The sequence below is a fragment of the Convolutriloba macropyga genome, chromosome 7 (assembly GCF_964194025.1).
Source record: "Convolutriloba macropyga chromosome 7, txConMacr16.3, whole genome shotgun sequence".
NCBI classification, from domain to species: domain Eukaryota; kingdom Metazoa; phylum Xenacoelomorpha; order Acoela; family Convolutidae; genus Convolutriloba; species Convolutriloba macropyga.
The window spans coordinates 35,595,981-35,604,052 of NC_134474.1; the positions used below are offsets into that span (position 1 = coordinate 35,595,981).

Below are 8,072 nucleotides of genomic sequence, written 5' to 3' on the forward strand. Positions count from 1 at the left end.
AAACCTGCAGAATCAGCAGCCAGATAATGTTTCAGCAAACGCTGAAAAATGTAATGTATCTACTCTTCAGTTAGTTGCTGCTGAAACCCAATAAAAAGAGAGAAAAAAGGGACTACATTAAATTTCTACGCATTTTTTTGATTAAAAAATTGGATATGAACACCACATGGTATTTTTTCCACCAGCCTAATTGAAGTTTTGCAGTATTGTTTTTCATTCAATTGATTATTTTTTTTAAAAAAAGAGTAATCAAAAACAAGAAGAACACTAGATTTCCAAAGTCAGATATAGAGTTACCATGCCAATGTGTGTAGGGTAAGTGTACAGTTCAATTAACGATGAGTTGGGGGGGGGAACGTATCAATTAAGTTATATTTATATCATTATAGTTGGTAGTAAATTTATTGTAATTAAATTCGCAGAGAAGCGTTGACATTGACCCCCAAATTGAGGTTACATTTGACTCACAAAACTTTTTGACCTTATTAAAATCACCACCAAGCTGCCTTCATGTCACAACAGTTTGACACCTGATTAATTCAAAACGAAAACAAACATAATGTTGCTTATGAGTATACATAGACTCTCCTGGATCGCTGAACCTATGATTGGAAATAAACAATCTGCACATTTACATTTGTGAACAAAATTACAAATCAACTTTTGAGTGATCGACTACTCATTCCTAATTGTTTTCAATAATACGTAGTCTCAGCGACTGATTCTGCTGAAGTACATAAAGATTTTCGATCTTTCAAACTTAAAATTTTTCATTAAAAATGAAAAAACTATTATTTCTATTAATTTTTATTAAACTATCAGCGCTTAGTTTTTCTAAAACAGCTTCATTTATAAAACCCAACCCCTTAAATTTACATAATAAACTACAATCTAGCATAATAAATGGCGTTCGAAGTCGTAACAGACGATTTTACGTTTCTGTTGCATCAGTCAGTGGTCCTAAATTTTGCGGAGGAGCAGTAGTGGATACCAAGTGGATATTGACTACAGCCACCTGTGTCTACAACGAAACTACAAACTCAATTTTTGTAGAGGTATGTTGCCTCTAAAAAATGAAATATTTTAAGTAAATGACCAGACTCGCATATGCGATAACCGTACGTTACAAGAGTCGTATCGGCCCGTTTAAGAGGGTAGTTACTCAGATTATTAAGTGTATTGTTTTGCAATTTCAATACATGGGAGAAAGCATATCAAATTGGATTTCGACTTTATCTTTTTTTGCCTCAGCATTTTTTAAACCAAATAATTTCAAAAGTCAAAAAGATTCTTAGCTTATAACGAATCAATTCTTGATAAATTTACTAAAAAGTAATTATGAAACCAATGCAAACTGTCTGGATAGACTAAGTCATAGGAACGGACAAAAGACGCAGAAATCTCAAAAATTTACGAACAATTTGCAAAAACACAAATTATTGAGGCCATTAAAATCAATAGCTATTATCTGAACATTATGTAATTTTATTTCAACTTTTATTTATGCTAATTCAGCTAAAACTACACTGAAAGAATAAGTAAGTTCATTTGGGTTACTTTTGAAAATCATTGGGATCTGCTTTACCTGAAAAAGTGCTAAAAGAAGAGAAAGAGAAACACAAATACACCACTCACAAAATTTTTAAGAAAACGCATCTTGCCCACCAAACATCAGTTAAGACATGATATCAGAAGACATGTTAGTTATTGAAATTCAAGGAGTTGGATGGTACCTCTCAATGACGAGAATAAGTTACAAATTGACGAAAAGAACAACAAAAACTGAAAAGTTTGGAAAATCTTTGAAATTGTATAATAACATAAACTTTTTGAGACTAATCGCTATAAACTGACCGCTTCGGTTAACAACATTTATTAAATTGACAATTACAATATTGTGAGACCGCTCAGCTTTTTACGGCTACATAAAAAATAAAAAAAGCAAAAACAGCAAATTGAAAAAAATTAAGTGTGTCAAAGCCCTTAGAGAAGAAACTTTTCAGTAAAAACTTTTCTATTTTCAATTAATTTACATGAAGCAAGGGGATTATTTTCATTTTTCCAAAATGCTTGAAACACAACCAAGTTAAACAATTATAATAAAACTACGAAGTTTTTTTGAAAACCAGTAGTATCAAAGCCATTAAATCCAATAGCTTCCGATGGAATTGAATAAACGCTCTAAGTTCTTCCTCGATGGGAAGGCAATAATATTTTTCAATAAAATTTTACATTCACAGGTGATCATTCACAGATCACAATACGTCGTATGGCAATGAAAAATACATTAGGACGACGAAATTTTCGAGAAAACTCATGGTATCAACGTCATAAAATTCCATAGCTTTTAGCGGAAGCCATTAAACACGCTAACTTTTGCCTAGATGTGAAAACAAGATTGCTTGTCATTCAAAACTTAACAATAAGACATCACAACATGTCGTTGACTATGAAAATATAAACAAAGACAGGTAAAATACAAAAAATTCATTAGAAAAGTGCGAGAAGAAAGTGTCGCAGCCATTTAAACCATAAGTTTTTCTCTGAAAATCTTTTCTACGCTCCATTGAACGTCTTCTTTAAGCCAATGGGAACTTGGGAGCTAACAATATTACGATAATGTAATAAGATTTCGAAAGGAACCAAAATTACTAACCAAAAAATACAAAAAAACAAAAGAAAATTATGAAAACTCGTGCACCGAAGTCAAAAAACCAACATTTAGAAGATAAACCGCCAACTAGATAAAAATTTGTTGAATTAGAAAAAAATGGGTTTTGTCATTACTGAGACTGACTTACAGTTATTTTAAAAGAATTAACAGCCAATAAAATCAATGGCTTTCAACAGGAGTCATAAAATACGCTCAGTTATGCCACGATTTGAGTACAAAGATGTTTTTATGCATAGGTAGTCAATAGAAAATCACAATATGTCTAATGAATATGAAGAAAAAAACAACAAATCCAGGCAAAAACCAAAAATTCACGAAAAAAACGTGCGAGAAGAAAGTGTCGAAGCTATTTAAACCATAAGTTTTTCTATGAAAACTTTAGCTCTCATCCATTGAACTTCTTTTCTAAGCCAATGGGAGCCATTAAAATTAGTAGGATAACAGGAAAAGATTTCAAAAGGAACCAGAAAAAAGAAATGTCCAAAAACGAAAAAAAATTTAAATCTTGTGGCATTGAATTCATATAACCATTACTTAGAAGATAAAGCCGTCAACTAGATAAAAATTTTTGTTGAAGTAGAAAAAAATGTTTCTGTAATTACTGGCATTGACTTACAGTTCACGAAAATAAACATAAGATTGAATTACGTTAAGAAAAAATTCAAAACAATTTTTTCAAAGTCTTAACAGCCTTTAAATTTAATAGCTTTCAACGGCAGACAGTAAAAACGCTCAGTAAAGCCTTGATTTGAAGACAAAGATGTTTATCATGCATAGGTAATCAATAAGAGATCACAATAAGTCTCATGACTTTGAAAAAAACAACTACAAATAAAAACCAAAAATTCTGTAGATAAGTGCGAGAAGAAAATGTTGAAACTATTTAAACCATAAGTTTTCTTCTCCGAAAACTTCATCTATGATCAATTGAGAGTCTTCGCCAAAACAACGGGAGCCATCAAAATTAGGATAACGTGATAAAATTTCAAAAGAAACCAACCATACGATATGTCCAAAAACTATTTTAAAAATTTGAAACCTTGTGGCATTGAAGTCAAATAACCAATAGTTCGAAGACAAAACCGCTAGCGAGAATAATTTTGTTTTCAGTAGGAAGGAGGAGGGTCCTGATATTGCTGATATTGACTTACAATTCACAAAAATAAGTTTATGATTAGTTGATAATAAAAAAAAAATTTAATTTATTTTCAAAGTCTTAACAGACCTTAGCTGTCCCCTCAAAGCACTAGATAGGTTCACCTAATGTTCATTACGAAACCTATTGCACTCTTAGTCAACGAGTTTTTGCCATAGGATTCCAAAAATTTAATAAAACCTCAAAAAGAAATTCAAAAATTTAAAATAACGAATACTGAGATACCAATCCAAAAAAATGAGCAATTCCTTGGAAATAATTTTTTTGTTCGTTGAGATCCATTTGATTGAAAATGAGGTTTGTTCTTAATGTAACTTCAATATGAAAAGTGACTATTCTCTAGGTGACTTGAAAAAACAAAAAAAATATGCAAAATATTTTAAGAAAAGATCTCTGAAATAGAATTCGATTTTTTTATAATAAACTTCCCTATGAACTAGTCTTTTTAATGCCTTTCGCCAATTAGGAAGAGAAAACTTATTTATGTTGTGGCGTGAAAGGTAATTTCGAAGTAAACTTTTTATAGAAAAATGTTAGTTCAACAAAAATTTCGGTAAAAGTGAACAAAAGTGAACCGAATTTCCCTTGTCCACATGAAATTTTAAACCCCGATAACTCCTCGAAAAAAAGACAAAATTCAAAAAAGTCATTTTAATTTCGAATTTTACGCTGGATGAGCATTTTAATGATACCACTCACATTTCTCTACGATGAATATATCGATCGGCCAAAATTGTCTGAACAAAAAAAACTTATTTGAGTATATAGTTCCTCCCCCCCCCCCCCCCACAAGTGGGGTCGGAACAATTAAAAGGTAATGTAAAATCATTTTCATAAGAAGACTCCAATATCCTTAAATAATCTAATTTGACCCATGTTAGCTTACGCATTGGAATTTCATTAAGTGATAATTGCATTGAGCGACTCACACGCGGCCTTTGATATAACAAAATGTAGTATCGCGTCAATGAATTTATCCAAGTCATAACGATACTTGGATACGTTTTGTACGAAAAAACGAGTTTACTAAATTTTTTCCACGTAACGCAAAATTATACAACCCGAAAAAAATCTCAGGTAATGATTAATTTTCACCAAAATTCATTGCCTCTGATACGATAAGACTTTTTGACCTTTTCAACGTGCATCTACAACACTAGTGAGCCTTGGACAGTCTGCAGTAAGGTGATTTCTCTAAAACTTCCAGAGGTATCATGAAGAAATCACTTTCAAAATAGTACATAATTTTAGCAAAGTTACGTTTTAAGATTACTTTCCTTTGTTAAAGTTTGAATTAGCTCCTCATTTTTGCTCAATTGATTCCTTGATGTGACGCTTTTCTCAAGGAAAACAAACCGGCTTATGACATCTGCATAAAATAATTATTTTTGCTGAGCTTTTTTCTTTTCATATCGAAGGTCAACTTTAGGGCTTTTTCTTTTAAGCAGCTGCTCTCTGATTTTTGCTTTCGGATAATTGATTTCACCCAAACTAAAACATGTGAATACTCTCTGAAGCCAAAACGATTTCAATAATATAGAAATGTAATATCGGTCTTTTTAAATTGTTTTATACCTGGGCTCCCGACGTTGATTAAATTGCATTAAAAAAATCTTCGTTCTGCAACTAGTTTTCTTTACTCTATATTTCTGGCAGATTTCTTAATACAAAGACATAAAAAAGTTTATACTAGCTTCAAAGAAAATTGTTTCGTCAGCTATACTCTACTTCTTTAAGTGCATGCAATCAACACCAACAGTGCGCTGTAATGCATGTGTTCCAATTGCTAAATGATTTCACCTTAATAAAATTTTGGCAAACAAATTAATCGGGCAATAGTGAGCCTTCAAGTTTTATGACAATTAACAGTACTTTGTTATTGTGTTGAAGGTGGGTGATTTCAGCAACGAGCATGCACGGAAATCTCATTACAAGATCAAACATATAGAAATATTTCCCGAGTACAGTTTTTGGGAGAAGCCAAGAAGCAATATCGCTTTGCTAGAGTTGGAAAGAAGCCTTGCCGTTTCCAGGGTTTGTGATAACATTTTTGATCAACGAGTCCTCGTTTAAAAACCTGATGCAAGTTGAGGTGCAAAAAGCCTTGAATTAGGGTGCAAAACTGCAAAATATGATGTAGTTACAAGAAAAACGTCAAAGCTGCAAAATTACGCCAGCCTTTAACAACGCGTCTCCAAACGGAAAAATCTGGCAATAATGTATGCTCGAAAAATTATTTTGAACTAACTTAACAATAGCGATATTATCTGGATGATAATAAATATAAAATAGGAGTAATTAATGTAGGTTAAAGTAGAATGCCTTTTACAGATAGCATCAACTAAGATTTTTGTTCCCACATTTTTTGAAAAAATGGGAGAACTTTATGCTCGCCCTACATTTTTTCTTCAGACAATTTTTGGTTTTTTGAGGGCATCTCATGCTAGTATATGTGGTATATATATAATTTGAAGCTAACTCCGTCTAGAACTTCAATACAATTGAAGGAATTTTGCCTTATTGGAAAATTTATTTCACCATTTTCCACAAACAATTTAAGCCAATTTAAACTAATTTTTAAACTAATTTAATCAGAATTAGCTAAAATTTAAGCTAAAATTGAGTCATTTACGACAATCAGCTGTTTTTTCGAGAGTATCTTTGAAAAACAAGTATCGTATTTTTTTATCAATGTCTACAGAAAAAAAAGACACTTTTTTTAAGAAAACAATTTGCGACAAATGTTCAGTAAATTTTCAGTCGTTTTTAGAATTTTTTACCCCTCTCTCACCTGTGCTAACCTATTTTTAATCCACTTTTCCGTTCTTTTGTTAAACCTTTGTTTATTTGTTGACAAACAGGGAGAAAATCATTTGATCTCTTTTTAGTAGTGGTTAATTGTCAAGAAAATTGTTGAAAAATCAAAAAATTTTTTAAAAAATTGAATTCAAACTAAGGGAAAGTTTAAGCTGTACTAATAGATTACATTTTGTACGCTTGCAAAAATGACAGAACAGCAATCAAAAACGAATCATTTTGCATTTTGTTCTTTTTCGGACTACACTGAATTTGAAAAATCGTTGACACCTTTTCTGACGATTTTCAAATTTGTTCCCTTTTTTATACTACTATTGAATTTTTCTCATAGTTGTGTCACTCAATAAAAAGGCAACAGAAATGAGTTGTTAGGAGCCCTAACAAGTTCTCAGTCAACTTATATTCCTTTCTATTTTCAAATACTCTAAATGGCTTTTGGGTGCACTCTGTTTTAGAGAACCCTTCCTAACTTCTGATGATTTTGAGGTCAATTGGAAGTCAAATTTGAGGGTGACACCAACTAACAGAAAATGTGATATCAGATTTCTACACAACTGTTACTAAAAAACAACATAACAAGTTAGTTCCATTAGTGCTTAGCTTCAACTGTGTGCATCACTAATATGATTCTGATTACTTTTTTGACTTTGAAAACAATTTTTCGATTTCAGTTTGTCGACTCTTTCTAGTTCTCCTATTCATAGTGGCGCGCTGTTCATTTGGTGGCTTGCCTGATTATCATTAACGATATGACAATTAGTATTAAAAAAGAGCGGTTTCTTGTTCAGTTTCATTTATACGCATGAAGATCACCTCCTAAGAAATGAGCTTTTCTCAAAATAGAAAGTTTCAATTTTTATTCTCCTTTTCTGATATGTTTCCTTCAATCTTGCTGTGTTTCCCTTTTGGCGTTGATAGATACTTTGAGGTTCAAAAAACATTATAGAACCATTTGGATTTCAATTCTTCCATCTCTCAATGTTTTTAATAGCTTTAACGATATTTTTTAGGGAAACAAATATAACAACCATATTTAAATTCTTTTCCCCTTCTTGATCGCATTTCTGTCAGAATGAAAAGCAATTAAGGGATCTGAATTGGTCTCTACACAAGTTTATTGTCTTTTTTGGCTCTTCTTGTGTGTAACTTATCTGGTTCTATCAGATTTGAAATTGTTTTTCGGAAATTGATTATTTCAGATATGATGCTCGAAAAAAAAACTAAAATCCTTCCCGCAGTTTTAAACCCAAAACCACAGCATCAACGTATTACAACTTTCCTAAGTGATTTTTCATTTAGAGTTCAGACTAATTGAAGCTAACAAATTTTTCTTTTTATTTCAGTGTTGTCACATAGAAACCCCTCTCTCAAGATGTGAAGAAGAAAGCTGAGCTCTTTATATTTTACACAAAATATCTGACTGCT

General features: G+C 31.7%; 1 long non-coding RNA gene across 1 annotated transcript; it reads left to right on the forward strand.

Annotated features, from left to right (window-relative positions):
• Positions 1–418: 418 nt before the first annotated feature.
• Positions 419–8,072, forward strand: LOC142342233 (uncharacterized). The gene is made up of 3 exons (XR_012759158.1): positions 419–1,055; positions 5,721–5,864; positions 7,991–8,072. It is a non-coding gene; the product is annotated as an uncharacterized LOC142342233 (long non-coding RNA).